The following is a 17,175-nucleotide window of genomic DNA, read 5'->3' as shown; positions in this document are numbered from 1 at the left end:
GTGCACGTAGTCTTTCAGGTTCAAACCGGCTTAAAGGTGATATATACGCGCCTACCAGCGTGAAATTAAGGTCTCTACGTTTTACTGTCAAGCAGACATGCTGGTTGTCATCGTGAGGTACTACACAGTGCTCGATATGGGTAAGGTCGCATCTGATATATACATTGACTTTACTCTGTTCGTTGCAGGTAGCGGACTTGAAGGTTTCGTATCTGGATAGTCGTATTGCATGGTTTAGTCGTGGCTCACAGATAACAATATTTGGAAACTGGTTTTTAAACACAAATTGTTGGATGTCAGAAATACGGAGCTTGAGGCCTCGGGCATTCCACTGAAATATCGAAGCTCCTTTGAATACTTTACGAAAGGCTTGCAGAGGAGGAGCCATGGCGCCTTTCCAAACTTGATAGCACCAGCTTCAGCGCATCCCCTAACTGAAGTGCTTTCTTAGCAGCCGGACTGTCAATGCTAGTCAGGAGCATACGAATGGTATTCATGAGGGCCTTTACCATGGTTACGATTTCCTTATCGTGACTATCACCACACTCTCGTTCCGAAGTGATTGTATACCAGCGATGCGGCCGCTCAGACGGCGGGTCTATCGTTGGCAGCGCTGGCCATGCTTCAGGCGAGCCGGTGATGTTCTTGTCTTGCTTGGATGATTTGTCGTCGTCATGTCTGGACGCTTGAGGTGGAATGCCGGCGATGATTTGGTGGGGTGCAGTCCTTGCTTCGGCACTTGGCCTCCTCAGGGGCTTCCGGCGATGAGACCGCTGGTGTCGTACTTTGGCAGCGGCCTCCCTGTGAGTTGAGCCGTCCCGAACCATTTGTCTCAACACTTGCATTTCCTTTTTCATGCTTGGGCAATCTTTCGACGATGCGTCGTGAGGGCCATTACATTTTCGACATTTTCAAAGTTCTGCCTGGCAAGCGTCTGCGCTATGTGATTCTGAGCATAGCGTGCATACAGCCAGGTTTGTACAAGCAGCGCTGACATGTCCCAATCTATAAGGTTTCCGGCATTGAAGAACTTCGGTACGAAGGGTCGCACTGTGTGTCGAAAATGGTCGACCTTGACTTGCGATGGAAGGCTGTCTGCTTTGAACATGAGCTTCACGCAGCATGATTTGCCAAGGCGACGGGATTTCAGTATGGTAAGTTCTGGAGACATCGGTTTGATGAGAGCAGCAAAGTCACTTTCGCTGATGGAGATGTCGACATCGTAAATGACGCCTGCAGTAGAGTCAGGGCCATCATGTATGTATGAGCGAACATTGATGTTATCCAACATCTTGACGTTGCTCAAAACTTCCAATGTGCTTCGTTGAGTGACGTTATACGATGAGGATATTGTTACGGCCATTGATACGCACGTCCACGATCTGTCCCTGGGCGAGTTCCTCAAGATACCTAGACGTGGCTTGAGGATTGAGTCGGTTGAGACTACGAGCCGCATCGACTGGCACAAACAGAATTCTGTATATCGTAGGCTCCCGCGTCTTCGTAACATTCTTACTTGTTGTTGGACACGGCATCACTAGTCTAATTTTTGGCTGCCGCCTTGTCAAAGGCACGAAGTCGCCTTCGTCGGAGCTTTCGTCGCTGGCCATAGAATAAATCAGCGTGTCCTCGCACTCGGCATCATCGGGTGGCCCGTAAGCTCTCTCGTGGTAGCTCCAGACGACGTCGATAGTTGCCATGGAAACGCAGGCAAATCCACGTCCATCGCCACAGTCAGTGAAACGGTGTGTTCCACAATGCCAAACATGTGAAAGGCAGGCAAGTAGCACAGAAGAACGAAGGTATTGCAAGGGCGCTGTTGGCAACAACAACCATGAATAGCCATAGTCTAGACCTTTCAATGAAACCATCTCATCGCAAGTTGCTGTAACAGTTGTGGTGGAGGTGTTCGGCATATAATTACAGGCGTCTAAACGCCGTGACGAAAAAGGATGTATATCTTTTACCGTGAACTGATGGTGTAAGTGTTTGCTTAAACTCCGACTTTTCTTTTTCGACACTTGATTTGCGATCGCATTGTTGGTACATACCCATGTCACCCAAAGACAGGGAAAAGGCTGCTTTCGTTGCTCCAGATGAAGTATTCACACCTAATGTTTTCTCTTTTGGCCTATGAAAGGCGCCTGTCACCTTTGAAAGGTTTATGAATACAGTGTTACGTGGTTTCAAGCGGGAGATATGCATGTGGTCGTCATCTTTGGCCGTACGTTTGAAGCTTGTTTTCAACTGCATCGAAAAAGCTAGCCTGGCTGAAATGTCGAAGAAATGTCACTCTGGCCAATGCCAAAGCTGCTCCCGGCACACTCAGTCGACAAGGATGGCGTCAGACATGATGCTCGTAAGATTGACGTGGTGCGCTTGTTCAAACAAACACAGTATGCACGAGAACTTCAATGATTTGTCGGCATATGCTCGAGTTTCCTCGTTTTATTCCACGGTTTGCCGAGATCGTGTACCCACTGACAAGTGTCCAGCGACATGATTCGGCCTTTCAGTGGTCACCAGAGTGTGACACCGCATTCTCTCAACCATGCGATATCAGCGTAAGAGCTGTGCTTGCAAAACACAGAAGTGGCAGAGAAGATGTCGGCACATATGCCAGCCGTTGCCTGAGCAAATCTAAACGCAATCATACGCCCACGGAACAGGAATGCCTGGGCGCTGTTTTCGCAGTACAAAATTTCAGCTGTTATCTTTACGGGAGACTATTGAAGATAATTACGGACCAATATTTCTTATGCTGGCTGGTCTGTTTGCGTAATCCTTTTGGTAGCCTAGCACGTTGGGCACTGCGCCTTCAGGAATACGGCTTCACGGTCGGTCGTGCAAGGGTGACTGACGCAGCTTTTACGACTTCTCACTGCTTTTATTAGCACGTTTCTCGACGCGGCCGACTTTCTGCGAGAACAACGGGATGATAACACCCGAGGTACGTTTTTTATATCCGTCCGTTAATCCTCAAAGAAGCGGTTACTTCACTGCTCGTGACAAGCTGTTCTAGAAGACAAACCTCAAGGCCTGGGGCACGTTTTCTCCTAGTTCCCGAGACTCTTCGCTCCGTGGTTCTACGTGTGATTCATGACGATGCAACATCCAGCAATTTCGGCTTTGTACGAACGATTCACCACGCGCAAGAACGCTTTTACTGTCCCAGGATGTATGAAGCGCCCAGGCGCTGTGTCGCTATAGTTGTAGAAAGTGCCAACGTCCCAAGAGACCAGGCTCCGCACCACCTCGTGTAATTATCATCAGTAACCGGGGCCACCCATTCAATGCCGGTGTCTGTGCAATTCAGAGTTCCGTCATACTACACTATATGCACAGATAAATGGCCTCGTTCAACCGAAAAAAATAGAACGCTGACCATGCTTGCGACGTACGTTTCCTCCAATTATGAGAACTGTCATGACATGAGGGCGTTTATTACTTACGCGTGCAACAAACCAAAAACCTTGCGTGGTTTACGCCCAAAGACGTACCCTAACCCCTTGTCCACCTGGGCTACGACGCACACCAGCTGGGGGAATCGCGTGAGGTGCAGAACTTCTACAACTCCTTCCTATGGGCAGGACAAAACCATGCAAAAGCTGAAAACTCTAGACGCTAAGCGCGTCCTACAGAACAATTTTTTCCCAATTCCTTTCCATTTATGGCGGGATCGCTACAATTGACGGAGAAGTTGGAGAAGACAATGCAGAGTTTCGCGTTACACTCGTCTTGGGCGATCCATATGGGACAGTGTGTAACTTATTATTGGTCACTATCTTTAATGTTGGCCCAGCCACAAGTAAAGAAGTTGCAGACGTCAAGCAATGACACTGCCTGAGATATGTTTTATACCGCAGCAACATGAAAGCAATAAAACTGATAGATTGGCGTGTTGTTATGTATCTATATAACTTTTCTAGTGCGCACAAAACCTTCTCTATCCTTCGTCTGTCTCTTTCTTACTCATGAAAATCCCTATATTTTCCTTGCCATTACTGTCTTTCAGTTTTCAATAACATAGTGTCTAACAAAGATAAACAAGCCGTTATGTCTAGACTTTCCTTCATACATAGCCAGGGTCTCGTCTTCGCAGACTTCATGCCATGAGGTGGCATGCGAGGGATATTGGTCAGACGTCATTTCGTAATAGGACCCCGTACTACGTGACGCCACAACAAGCAATAAGAGTTTTCCACACTCGCCGCAGTGGCATCAGGTGGCGCTGGCTAAAGCTCCCACGTTTAAAGGAACATTAAAGGCAAATAACAATTTACGTCAGATTGAAAGCTCAATGCATGACAACATTTCAAACGACAGTATTATCAACAACAGTGCCCTACTTAGGGAGAAATTAGGGTAAATGCACAAGAACACAAGTGCCGCAGTAGGACTTTTTCAAAATGATCCCGATGAGATCAGACGGACCGCCTACAATTATTCACTAATAATGGATTTAACTGCACTAAATAAAGAACTTTCCATGAATCAAGAGGTGCAATAAAATGCTGCTTGTTCGTTTCTGTTTGATTCATAGAAGAAAGAACCACCGGAAGTTACTAAGGGGAATGATGCGAGTGGTTCAAACATTAAATTTTCGCGTGGTTACATGCGTGACATGTGGTGCCATCTAGCTGGGTGCAGTTGAAACAAAAAAAAACGTCTGCTATCTCGAAGCCAATGGCGGGTAATTGATCAATGACCATTGTTTCTGCTGTGGCTCCCGCTGCTTTCTGTCTGCTGCTACTAGCGCAGTAAAGCCGGGCATCATTCTGCACGGCAACAGTGACGTGAGTCGGTCCGGTCGGTCTGCTTCTTGAGGCGGGTAACCTAAAGTGCGCTAACCTGATGCGGACCACTAAAACATGACTTTATTTCAATGTAGGTTCTTCCTTGGCACAAAAGTAACACTACGAGGTTTCTGGACTACCATTTGAACAATCAATGTCGACTTAATAGTTGCCTTTAGTGTCCCTTTAAGAGCACATATATACCTTATGAAATGCATGGGGGTATGACCGCCACCGTAGCTCAGTGGTAAAGAATCGGTCGCGTTATTTAATGGTCGCAGGTTCAGATCCTACCGGCAGAAAGTTATCTTTGCGTCCACTTTTATTTCTTCACAATTACAATACAATGGCTTATAGTTACATTCGCTATACTTTCTTTGGAAAAACTATCCGTTGGTTCTCATTATTATTTTGTCTAAGAAAGAACAACAAGCCATTGTATGTGTATATACACTTATTTCTTTCTTGCTCTGTGTTTTCCGCGTGCAAAAGAAAATTACATTATGAAAGCACTTGAGCGGTACTGAGAAAGAGTTCCCAACAAGGATGCTAATCGTGAGGAGGTTTTCTGAAGCGCCGAGTGTGTCCTTGTGTTTTTTTTTTTCATTTGGTTGTTTACTTACTCTATGGAATGCCTATACTCACCACGCGTTACCAACTAGCCCACACTGTATCAGTCCTGAGGCAAGCTCGGCTCCCCGGTGCGCTCAGAGAACACGTGCTTCTCGAATTTGTAGCTGGCCGGACCGTAACAGTTTGCATGAGCAGTCACTTTACTTCCTCCCATGGTGTAGGAAAAATAATTCCCTAAATGCCATCATAACGTTACTCAACGTGTAGCCCGATTATACTACTCATCACCTTGTTACAAAAAAAAGTCAAAGTTCATAACGCACTTTGTTGTGCGTTATGTTATACTAGCGAGGGTCCGAGTTCTTGAAACAGATAACTGACCACAGTGTCACACAAGCAATAAATTACTTTCTCGTTCTTAGACGATTGCGTTCTTCCTTCCTCCCTTCTCCCATTGAATATTTCTGTGCATCACGAGGTCCTGCATGACCTCCTGGATCGGCTAACCCTTGACCAAGCGATGCTGTCATTTGACGATCTACTAGTGTGACTTTAACGCTGCAACAACTTTTCCGTCTCCCCATAGGCACCTTCTCATTTACCTGTCGTGTTTCGCCCAAAATACTGCACTGACACCATTTTACGAAGGCCGATTCCCTCCATACAAACCCCCCGTATCCAAATAAGGCTCTGAGCAAGAGTGAAGGTCAGCAGATACTGATAAGATACACATTTTTAAAGCAAATTTCCCCATGGCACAACTGCTGGCGTTGACACTAGCTTGAAGTCAGGCTACAGTCCTGATTTTGGGGACTTGAGGCAGCAGTCTGGCTAGTTCCGATGGTGTCAGGTGCGAAATTCTCCCAATGGCCGCTCGTGCAGCCCAAAGTAATCCGCAAGGCGGAGCACCCATGAAAACTTCACGATATTTTGCATGAGCACGTGACGAGAGCCTCATACAGCATTCCGACGTCTGGGCTCAGTAGGAACCGAAACTAGTCTTTAAAAAAGCATAATGCCGTAATTACTTTTGCAGGTTGCGCTGACGCATTGCAGCACTTTTTCAAGGCTCTTGAGAGTTCAGCCTTTCATTTGACGCAGAAAACGACAACAGCTAATTTTAACGTCAGTGTCCCTTTATAGTCACCGCATAAGGAGACACCTATAGGAATTTCGCCTTAAGATATATGGTTGCGTCTACTAGGTGAGTCAGCTACATTATAAATAAGTGAACTTTTTATGCCGGTGCTTCTTCCTGTGAGTTCTAATCAATGTTCTGTGAACCAGCATAGCAATGGGAGGTTCATCGATTTATTACAGAGGGCCCTGCACGTTTTTCAATTGGGGACGAGCCGTACGATAGTTGTTTTGAGTAGCCATAAAGAATATTTGCATTCGCATAACCATTGAGGCTGATCTTGATAATCTGTCGTCAAGAAAGCACGCCGCAACGATTAGTTCGAGCTTTTCAGCACGCAGAAGATGCTGAGCACGCTACGAGTGCTCTAAATGGTCCGATCGGAATATTGAATGACCTTTCGGGGGGGAAAAGACAATAATCGTTTTCATTTGTTTTCGCATACGCACGCATGGCGCGCCAGTGCCTAACAAGAGATGGTGGCTGTCTGAGAATGTCGACAAAGGCGCGAATGCCTGCCCTACATAATAATAAGTGCTGGTGCTTTAACGTCCCATTAGCCATGGGATTATGAGGGGTGCCGTAATAGAGGGTTCCGAAAATGTCAACCACATGATGTTTATTATTTTTTTATGCATCTAAACTGAAACAAACGAGTCGCTAGCATCTCGCTTCCAACAAAATGCTTATTCTGAAATTGAGAAGTGTACCTATAAAATGTCTCCTATACTTTCAGCAGTGGCGTAAGAAGAAATTCATTTCGAAAGGGGAAAGTCCTTGATACGAAGGGTTGACGAGTGCCCTTTTGGGCTCTGTATCTCATGGAAAATATGATCACGAGTGCAAGTTTGCGCAACACACAGAAGGGAACAAAAGAAAAGAGACAGAGCGCTGATGTGTCAGCGCTCTGTGCCCTTTTTTGTGTCCGCTCCGATTTACACTCATAATCATGTTGTGCCAACACGCCATATCCAACAGTTTTGAATGGCTGAGTGATATTTTGGAAGTATATGCCCGATGTGCCACTCCATGGCTACACCACGGGTTTTTTGAGCTTTGTTAAATTCTGTCTGACAAAAAAAAAATGGACTCTTTCATTCGCTTTCCTCCCTTTTTCTGACATGACACTTAGAACAAGATGCTTTGGAGCAGGACAGAAGCGGACTGAACGTTGCGAGTGATTGTAGAGTCCAAAAAATCCCCGCACTGCATTCACAACATGAGCAGAGCCAAAACTTTGTCTTGCGACATCATCACACGACATCGTCATCAGACCTGTAAGGTCCCACTGAGAAGGTGTGTATATCAGCTGTAGGGGCTATCTTTGAGAAAATATACGCTCAAAATGTGGGATGCGGGGAGCAGGAAGTAAAAGATGACGGTGTTATTGCTCTTAAAATCTAGCAGCTGGAACCCGACTGCAGCGATAGATGAGGCAGGAGTAAATATAGAAAGAGAGACAGAAAGTATAGAGAGGACGATTAACGTGGCAGCATTTAAAAGCTCATTTTGCAGAAATTCCAGCATCGCTGTCTGTGTCGGCGTGGACGTCGTTCTTTTTGTGCGAAAAAATAATATTATTAGGCCTGGCTGAAAAATTAGGAGAGATGCAAATAAAATAAATCATAAAAACTTCGAGTCTCAATGAGCATCGAACCACAGGCCGTTAACGTGGAAATAATTTGTTATAACACACAGCCACCCGTCTTCGTTGAAATAATTTTATCTGCTTGATAATGCAGTGAAATATTCTTCATGTGTAATCTGGAAGGGCTTTAAAAACACACGCGTCCTGTATGCAGGCTTCACTGCAGACCATGTACTATCGCAGTAATATTGCGTGGTACAAGCGTACATTGCCATCGGGCTCCAGAACTGGTGATTATCATAGCGACCTCGTGGTTTAAAGCCATGCCACCAATTACAAAAGGCACACACGTTACTCCACATAATGGGTGCATAGGAAGTTCGAAAATATATCACGCGCATAATTGCACGTAATTCCAAGCATGCTACTGATCACACAGAACGCAGCTATACGCGAAAGCTTCACTGACACAAGTCTTTTGAAACTTTATCGATATTTTTGTAGTAATGCACAATTTAAAATTCTCGAGTAGCAGCATGCTGTAATAACTATGCACTAAAGGGACACTGAAGCGGTTTTGTATTCGAGAATCTGATGTGAATTTGGTACCTGCGACCTAATACAACATGCACGCGATGTCTTCTTTCGCGATTTTCAAACAAAGGCGCTATAAGCGAGCAAACTTTGACCAAAGGAATGACCCCTCTTTTTTAATTGAGGCACAATCCTCAAGTAAGCAAGATGGGTCGCCTGCGTCGCTCAGTCAGCCCAGCTTGCTTACTTGAGGATTGTACCTTGTTTCTGCTGTGATCTGCTGCCTAGCATAGCATCAAATCTGCCAGTTTGTTGGAATTTCTTGCCATTGCACCATTCTGTTCTTACAATTAGAGGCTTTCGCCATCTGACATTCACTAGTTTTGTTTGTGCGAGGTTGAAGGATTACCAATTTCTGCTCAGCATATGGGTACCATAAAGCTTTTGGTCAGGATCAGGTCGCTTTTCACGAATTTCCTGATGATCAGAAGATGACTGCAAAATGGACCGCTGCAGTTTAAAGAAAAGACTTCAAACCTATGAGAAAGTCAAAGGGACTGACGATCAAGCGTGTGCGACTGAACAGTGGCGTGGTTCCTTCTGCATTTCCGCACCTGAGGGGGTCCTCGCAGCCACCATAAGTTGCCTTCCCGAATAGAAAACTGAGGCAGGGCTGTAAGACTATTTATGTCCCATAATAGCGCGTAGTTAGTTGGTGAGCACGCGCTAACATCAGCCGTGATCAGCTCACGGTGCTGCTTCGCTATTGCAAAGCTCACTTCGAATCTAGATGGAACACGTGGAACGCAAGCTGTTACGCAGACACCGTTCTTTATAGGATTTTTTTTTTGCTCTTTCTGGGACCCAGTAGGCAGCGATTTCCAATTTGCAGCAAAAGCTCGAGATCGCACCTTCAAACAACATTTTTCAGAGCCCTTCATCGCCAATCAAAGGCACCATGCAACACGGGCCCTTCATTCCGATCCCAGCTCGGTAATATTTTCGGTCAAAATTCAGAGTCATCGATGCATTGATGCGAAAATCCCTCATACGATGATCAAGACAACAATTAAATGCTTCCATAACATCCAATCACTGCCGAATGCCACCACATGAAGCAAAATCGAAGTCCAAGGTGTCCGCGTAGCAGCATTTGATCAAAATAAGGGCTTTCTTGATTTTGAATATTGCATGCGTGTCCTATTTCATAAAGATTATTACTTCCTAATGCGCATATTGTAAGCGAATGAACCACTGGCACCTATAGCGTTCATGCCCCTATAGCTTTCTTCTTCAGGAGCTAGGCCTGTACAACATTATTCTGCTGCTTACCATCTGCACTGTGCTGAATTGGGCTCGTCATTGCAGTAATGCTGAGGTTTTTATACAGACGTGCTACATATCAGTATATTAATATCAAGGTGATGGCATCTTTATCACACTGCACAGAAAAAAGAAAGAAAGGTGGGAGAGCAAAACAATATCCCAGCATGAATGTTCAGGCTCGTCTTCTTATGCATGTATCCTCTTCTGTCCTCATTTGAACGCTGTGCTTACAGAAGCACCTATTGTGAAGAACGTGCATACACAGATATCAGTACGCAGCATCGAAATCGGGCACTCTGCACGGCAGTCGCATGCTGTTAACGCACCATCGCTGTAGCGCTGGCCAGAAATTAGAAAAAAAAGCGAAATTATTGCAAACAGAAAAGCTATATTTGAGCCAAAATATTCGTGGGCAAGCTTGCAGCGCAGTTCAGAGCACATGTCAGCACTGTGGCAATGTGCGCAACTCGGTGTGACTATTTACAGCGAAAGCTGTATATCGCTAAGAGAAACGAAAAACCGTCCGGCAGTGGCGTCACAAGCAGTCCCCATCGTTCGCAGCGTTGTGGCGAAGCGCGCGCGCCATTTGCTGCATTGGGAGTGACGTCATCCATTCCGTCGCAGTCTTGGCACCGAGCACGCATCAGTTCTTCCCGAAAGCTCCACATCCAGAGGTGTGCCACGTACGACTCTAGAAGATCAGTGACAGTTTCAATGATTTTCATACCATCCGCTTTCGGTGGGAGTTTCTCCGGTGTCATATTGGCTCAGGTTGCAGCGTCTGCGACCACCTATGGTCCGAGAACAACCCCTGTAAGTAACGCATTGCGAAACGCAGTTAACCGCTCATTACACTCCTTCATGGTAATGAACATGTGAGGCACATTGTGTGGCATATAAAATGAACACTCTGGTAAGCCTAAGTCTCGCGTGTCTCTAACCTATATATCATTAGGAAGCACGAACACGTAACCAATTTTGTTTTTGGAAGGCTTCAACGCTCCGTAAATTTAACCTACTGCTAAACACTGAGACCACACGTTACAGCTTTCGCTGGTTAAGCATTTGTACGGAATGCACAGGTGGTGTTTGTTTCTTTTTTTTTTGTCTCGTGGTAGCACACTGACTCATCGCATGCTTCTTGCACGCTGCGAAGGGTGGTACTGACGGCATCGACGACGCTGCACTCTGAGCAGTGAAATCCACAAACAGCTCATGTTTCGGCACGATGCCCGCGCGTCGTGTGGACCCTTCTGGTACGCGGCTAAAAGTGAGTGCTGACGCTACTGTTCCTTATCGGATTTTGTATATAAGGTGGAATTATTTGTATCAGTTTATTACAGTAAAATCAAGCCCTGACATGCACAATACGTGACAGTCTATGTTTCTTACGCGGGTGAAGGTGGCTGATTGGGACTCGCTTTCGTGCGCCGCATCATCGGCGCTGACATTGTGTTCGGTCGTCGCTCTTACACAGTGGCGACTGGCTCATTCATGTACAGATTGGCAGCGAACTCGTTACAACTACCACATTTCGCCATAATAACAGCAATATATCCGATTTCAATAAATAAACCCGGCATCGCCTGCCGGCAAGCGCAGTCCGCCGTCCTTCAGTCCAGCGCGTGATGTCATGGTGCTTCGACCAATCATAGGTGACGGCGAGACTCGTGATGGCAATCGTGGCACCTGTTGCTTGCTTTCGGCAAAATAAAGTTGTTTGCGTTGGTTTCTGCAAATTTTCGACTTGACATTTGAGTTCGCCGCGCGAAACTGCGTATCACGACACCACAGCCTAGTTTTTTTTAAGTGTTTCAGTGTTCCTTCAAAGGGGCCCTGAAATACGTTTTCAAGTAACCACGGAATGAAGTCACTGGAAGAGCTGATTGCCTCAAGAAATCAACGCAGGAAAATTTTTAATATTCTGTCCTGTGCAAGTGTAGTTACAAAGGTTTGTCGCGTGCTGCAATTGCATTATCTCTTCTCTCGCCCCGGCAAAAGCACTGGAAGCTAAACAAAGAAAAACAGCAAGGACAAAAAAAAAACAAAACAAAAAGTCACCCGCGCTTCGTGATCTTGAGCAATTTTTCTTTTTTTTCGTATGTGCAACTTTGTCAGTGTGATCGCGCACGCACGCGATGACAAGTCGCGGCCTCCCGCGGAGACATTTGTAAGGAGCGAGTGCGCAATATTCAAATTAGCCAATGGCTGATAGATAAGCATTCTACGAGTGATTTCTGAGCGTCTTCCGTCATTTGTCGAGAGAAGCGAAAGCAATCTTTAACTCGCTTTGATAATTTATTGTGAATTACAGGTCACGTGCTGCGCTATATAACATTTGGCTCTCTTGTTGTCGGGAGCCTCAAATACCGATCGGCAGACTTTTCTGACTATGCTCAAAAAGTGTTGCAGGGCCCCTTGGGTTAAGTACGCATTAGAGATAGGATATCACTAAGACGTTCAACATTAAAAAGCGAAGCTTAACGGGCAAGTAAACCGGCTGCGGCTTTCCCTATACACCCCACAAACAAGCTTGCCAACTCCTACAAAAGATTGCGGCAATTACATGTTCCGAACATTACCGAGCTGCGCACCTCACAGACTCTCTTTTCGAAAAACAATTCCCTTGCCAATTTTTTTAACCAGACCAATCATCCTATTTCACGCAGTGACGCAGACTTGCTTATGGGCAACCTGACGCATCACCGACATCGTCGACTGGTACTCTGCCCTAGGAAACGCACCTTGGCTCTGCGCTGATGCAGTTTTGGCCACACAGTTCGCATTTTATTTTCATGTGGTGCCTGTAGTGGACGCTGAGTGCTATGTTAATCCTCTAATGGATGGCGCTGTCGGCATGCGCGCGCCACCTCATGTGGGGTATATAGCAGGGGGGCAGTTGGGAATAACGGGGGGTCTTCTTGTTGTTGCTATGAGCCATGCTCGTGTCTTACTCGGCGTCTCTGAACATGGTGTCAGAAGTGGGCGTCTAACGCGGAGTTATGGAGGAGACAGACGCCGGACCTTCTCAGCTCAACTTCATTCACGTCGGTACACCGGGACTTCAGCCTCCGTCGCCTTTCAACTTCACCAGCCCTGGGGAATGGACAACATGGATAACGAGGTACGAAGATTACGCCTTCGCGGCCGGTATCAACACAGCCACCGACGAGGTGCAGGTGCGAACTCTTTTATATTGCATGGGTTCCCAAGCACGTAGCGTCTTGTCGTCGCTAGGACTGTCTGCTCCGGAAAACCGCCCGTTTGCGGAAGTCAAGGCTAAGCTCACTTCGCATTTTGTCCACCCTATCAATGAGATTTACGAGAGCCGCCGATTTCACCGCCGAGTGCAACAACTTGGGGAGCCGGTTGATGAATTTTTCACCGCGCTCAGGAATCTTGTCAAGCGTTGTGGGTACAACAACGCCGAGATCGAAGACCGCCTTGTGCGAGACAAGTTTGTCGTTGGATTGCGGAATGAGAAGCTATCGGATCAGTTGTGCCGATGTACGAAACTTACAGCTGAGGAAGCGTTGTGCCAAGCGCGTGTTCATGAAGAAGCCGAAAAAGAGCGTATCCCGTGAAACTCCCAGCGAGAACGGGGCCTTTGACAGCTTAAACGTGGACGCGGCGCAACGCGCGAAGAACGCTTCATCGCGTCGCAGCAAATCTGTGCAGCCAACTCAGTCTACTTGCGATTACTGCGGCCGTGGTCACCACTCTCGAAAAGAATGCCCAGCTCGCAAAGCCACATGCAATTTCTGCAAGAAGCAAGGTCATTTTATTGCTGTTTGCCGGGCCAAGCATCGGAAAGAGCTGTTAGGCTCAGTGGAACTTCACGCGCTCAGTACGCGTCGGGCACGATATGCCGACATTCACGTGAATGGTCACCTCGCACACTTCAAGATAGACTCAGGGGCCGAAATAACGGTGGTTTCACCTTCTTTTCCGGCATTACCTACTGTTTTGGATAAAGTGGACGCCGAGGTATCCGGTCCTGGAAATCAAAGGCTGCACGTTCTGGGATCTTTCACTGCTACCTTGCAGTGGCGTAACAAAGTGTCTGTGCAAAGACTGTATGTTATCAAGAACCAGACGACACACCTCCTGGGATTACCAGCAATTGAAGACTTGGGCATCGTTCAGTTTTTGGACTCTGTGGATGGTATTCCGTCATCTCAATCAAAAATTTTTCGTGGGCTTGGCGAAGTACAGGAAGAATACCACATCCGCGTCGCTCAAGATGCTCGTCCCTTTTCATTAAGTGTTCCTCGACGAATACCTCTGCCTCTGCTAGAGCATGTGAAGAAAGAATTGGATGAAATGGAAACCCAAGGAGTCATTCGCAAGGTTGACACGCCTACCGCATGGTGTTCAGGCCTCGTCGTCGTGCCGAAGTCGTCGGGCGGGTACAGGCTCTGTGTCGACTTGACGAAGCTTAACAAGGTTATCCAGCGGGAACGCTACATTCTGCCGACAGTTGAAGACATCTTAGGTCAGCTTGGTGGGGCACAAATTTTTTCCAAGCTCGATGCAAGATCCAGCTTCCACCAAATAAAACTAACTCGTGAGAGTGAAGAACTGACGACATTCATCACACCTTTTGGCCGATATTGCTACAAGCGTCTTCCCTTTGGCATTGCGACAGCACCCGAGTATTTCCAACGCTTCATGTCGAGACTGCTCGAAGGCATCACCGGAGTCGTCAACATGATAGACGACATACTCGTCTTTGGTAGGAACCATCAAGAGCACGACCAGCGTCTAGCTGACGTCTTGGCACGGTTGACTCAAGCGGGTGTCACTCTTAATGAAAAGAAGTGTCAGTTCAGGGTCTCTTCTGTCAAGTTCTTAGGAGTTGTCGTCAGCCAGCAAGGAATTAGTCCAGACCCGGACAAAGTCAAGGCTATCATGGATCTCCCACCACCAATCGATGTTAGTGGTGTTCGCCGATTACTTGGAATGGTAAACCATGTGGCTCGATTCATTCCAAAACTGTCTGAGATCTCCGCACCTATTCGTGCACTCCTCAACAAGAATAACGCGTGGAGCTGGAGTTACAACCAAGAGGAAGCGTTCAAGAAGATAAAGTCTTTGCTCAGCTCCGACACATGTATGGCTATGTACAATCCCACTTCTGACACCATGTTCAGAGACGCCGAGTAAGACACGAGCATGGCTCATAGCAACAACAAGAAGACCCCCCGTTATTCCCAACTGCCCCCCTGCTATATACCCCACATGAGGTGGCGCGCGCATGCCGACAGCGACTGAACGACTTCTTCCGGCCTTACCCAATCACGAGGAATTTCAAGCACAGGATACTGCGGCGAAGTTGAAACAGGCGAAGGACTACAATAGCCGTCACAGTACTACTCCTCTGATTTCTCTCAGTATGGGGGAGGATGTGTGGATAAAGGATTTAGGTTGCAGCGGTCGTGTCCTCAGCCCAGCTCAGCGACCAAGGTCATATGTGGTCGAGACTCAAAGTGGTGTTGTCCAGAGGAACCGTTGCCATCTGGTGCCGTTTGTAGATGACCAAAATGTCCAACAGCAAGCATCAATGGCTTCATCACCGACGCATGGAACCTTGTCATCAAATCCGCCAAGAGACTCAGCCTCGACCTCAGCGTCGGAATCATTGTCTCCAAGTGCTTCAAGTGCTTCGTGCGCATCACCTGTGCCGCCTGTGAAGATGCCTCCCTCGCCTGAAGTGCAGACGCTACCTGTGCAAGCAAGTGCGCCTCAGTGTGATGAACCTAAGCGTACGCGTTCTGGCCGTGCCGTGAAACCGCCGCGCAGGTTGAACATGTAACTATCCCGGGAGGGAAGATGTAGTGGACGCTGAGTGCTATGTTAATCCTCTAATGGATGGCGCTGTCGGCATGCGCGCGCCACCTCATGTGGGGTATATAGCAGGGGGGCAGTTGGGAATAACGGGGGGTCTTCTTGTTGTTGCTATGAGCCATGCTCGTGTCTTACTCGGCGTCTCTGAACAGTGCCCTCTTCCGCTTGGTAAAGCTAAAGACTACTGGGAGAGGTGGTATTGCCAGAATGAAAGGCCATGAGATAAAGAGACATCATGCGGAAGAATTCTCGCTCCGTCGTTGGCTCAATCTCGATAACGTATCACTTACGTCGTGTCACGTTGCCGAAGTTGGCGGAGTCACGACGACGGGCTTTGCCTTCATCTCCATATGGCGGAAAAGGGTAGAGATTGCTTGAATAAAAAAAAATTGGCATTACCCACGTACAGTCGAAATCGATGATATGTGAAGCACGAATGAGAAAGGTTGATATGTCATTTTTGAAATCAGTACAACATTACAAGGTGGAGGTAAATAAACGATGCCGTACACGACTTCCGTGTCATGATTGTCATGTTTTTATGTGCCGTTTACCTCCGTCATCTATTCATGTCACGTGAAACAAAATTTAGTTTATGTGAAGCTAGCAAAACGGCCGTGAGCACGCTCTGAGCTTGGTAAGTTGATATGTTCTTACATGACATGCGTGTCAGGATTATTATGTTTGCACCAATGCTATATATCGTCATCCACTGACGTCACGTAACACTAAATATGGTATATATGAAGCTATCCAAACGGCCGCGAGCGCATCATATGGAGGGCCCAATATACTTCAATGTAGCGGTGACGCGCGCGCACGCTGGGCACATTGACGCTACGTTAGCAAAACGCGAGCACTCTATATAGTATGACGCCAGGCGCGACCAGCGTTCATCGGCGCTGCCGTCGGCATCTCGCGCAAAATGCGACATGCTGCATTTCGCACCAATGGGTTACCCAGACAATGCGTTTCCTTCTTTTCGTGACGATGGAACGCCGGACACGCTGAAACGCGCATGCGTCAAAGCAACGCAGCGCGGCGCGCGCCTGCGAGTATATGGCAGATCCGGTGCCTGGCGAGGCAACGCTGGAATGATGCGACAAAATGAACACCGGTGAGCACGCGAACCACGTCAGGTCGAAATGTATTTGCACCTTGACTGTGGCATGTAGTCATGTTCTCACTCACATGACACGCACCTCATGATTATCATGTTTGCATCAGTCACATACCTTCGTCATTCATTGGCGTCACGTAATACCGAATTTGGCACATGTGAAGCTAGCGTAACGGCCGCGAGTGGATCATCAGTGTGGCATGTAGTCATGTTGTTACATGACACGCATGCCATGATTATCATGTTTGGATGT

This window comes from Rhipicephalus microplus, chromosome 2 (genome assembly GCF_043290135.1).
Source record: "Rhipicephalus microplus isolate Deutch F79 chromosome 2, USDA_Rmic, whole genome shotgun sequence".
Classification (NCBI taxonomy): Eukaryota; Metazoa; Arthropoda; class Arachnida; order Ixodida; family Ixodidae; genus Rhipicephalus; species Rhipicephalus microplus.
Note: the sequence above shows the minus strand (reverse complement) of the source record.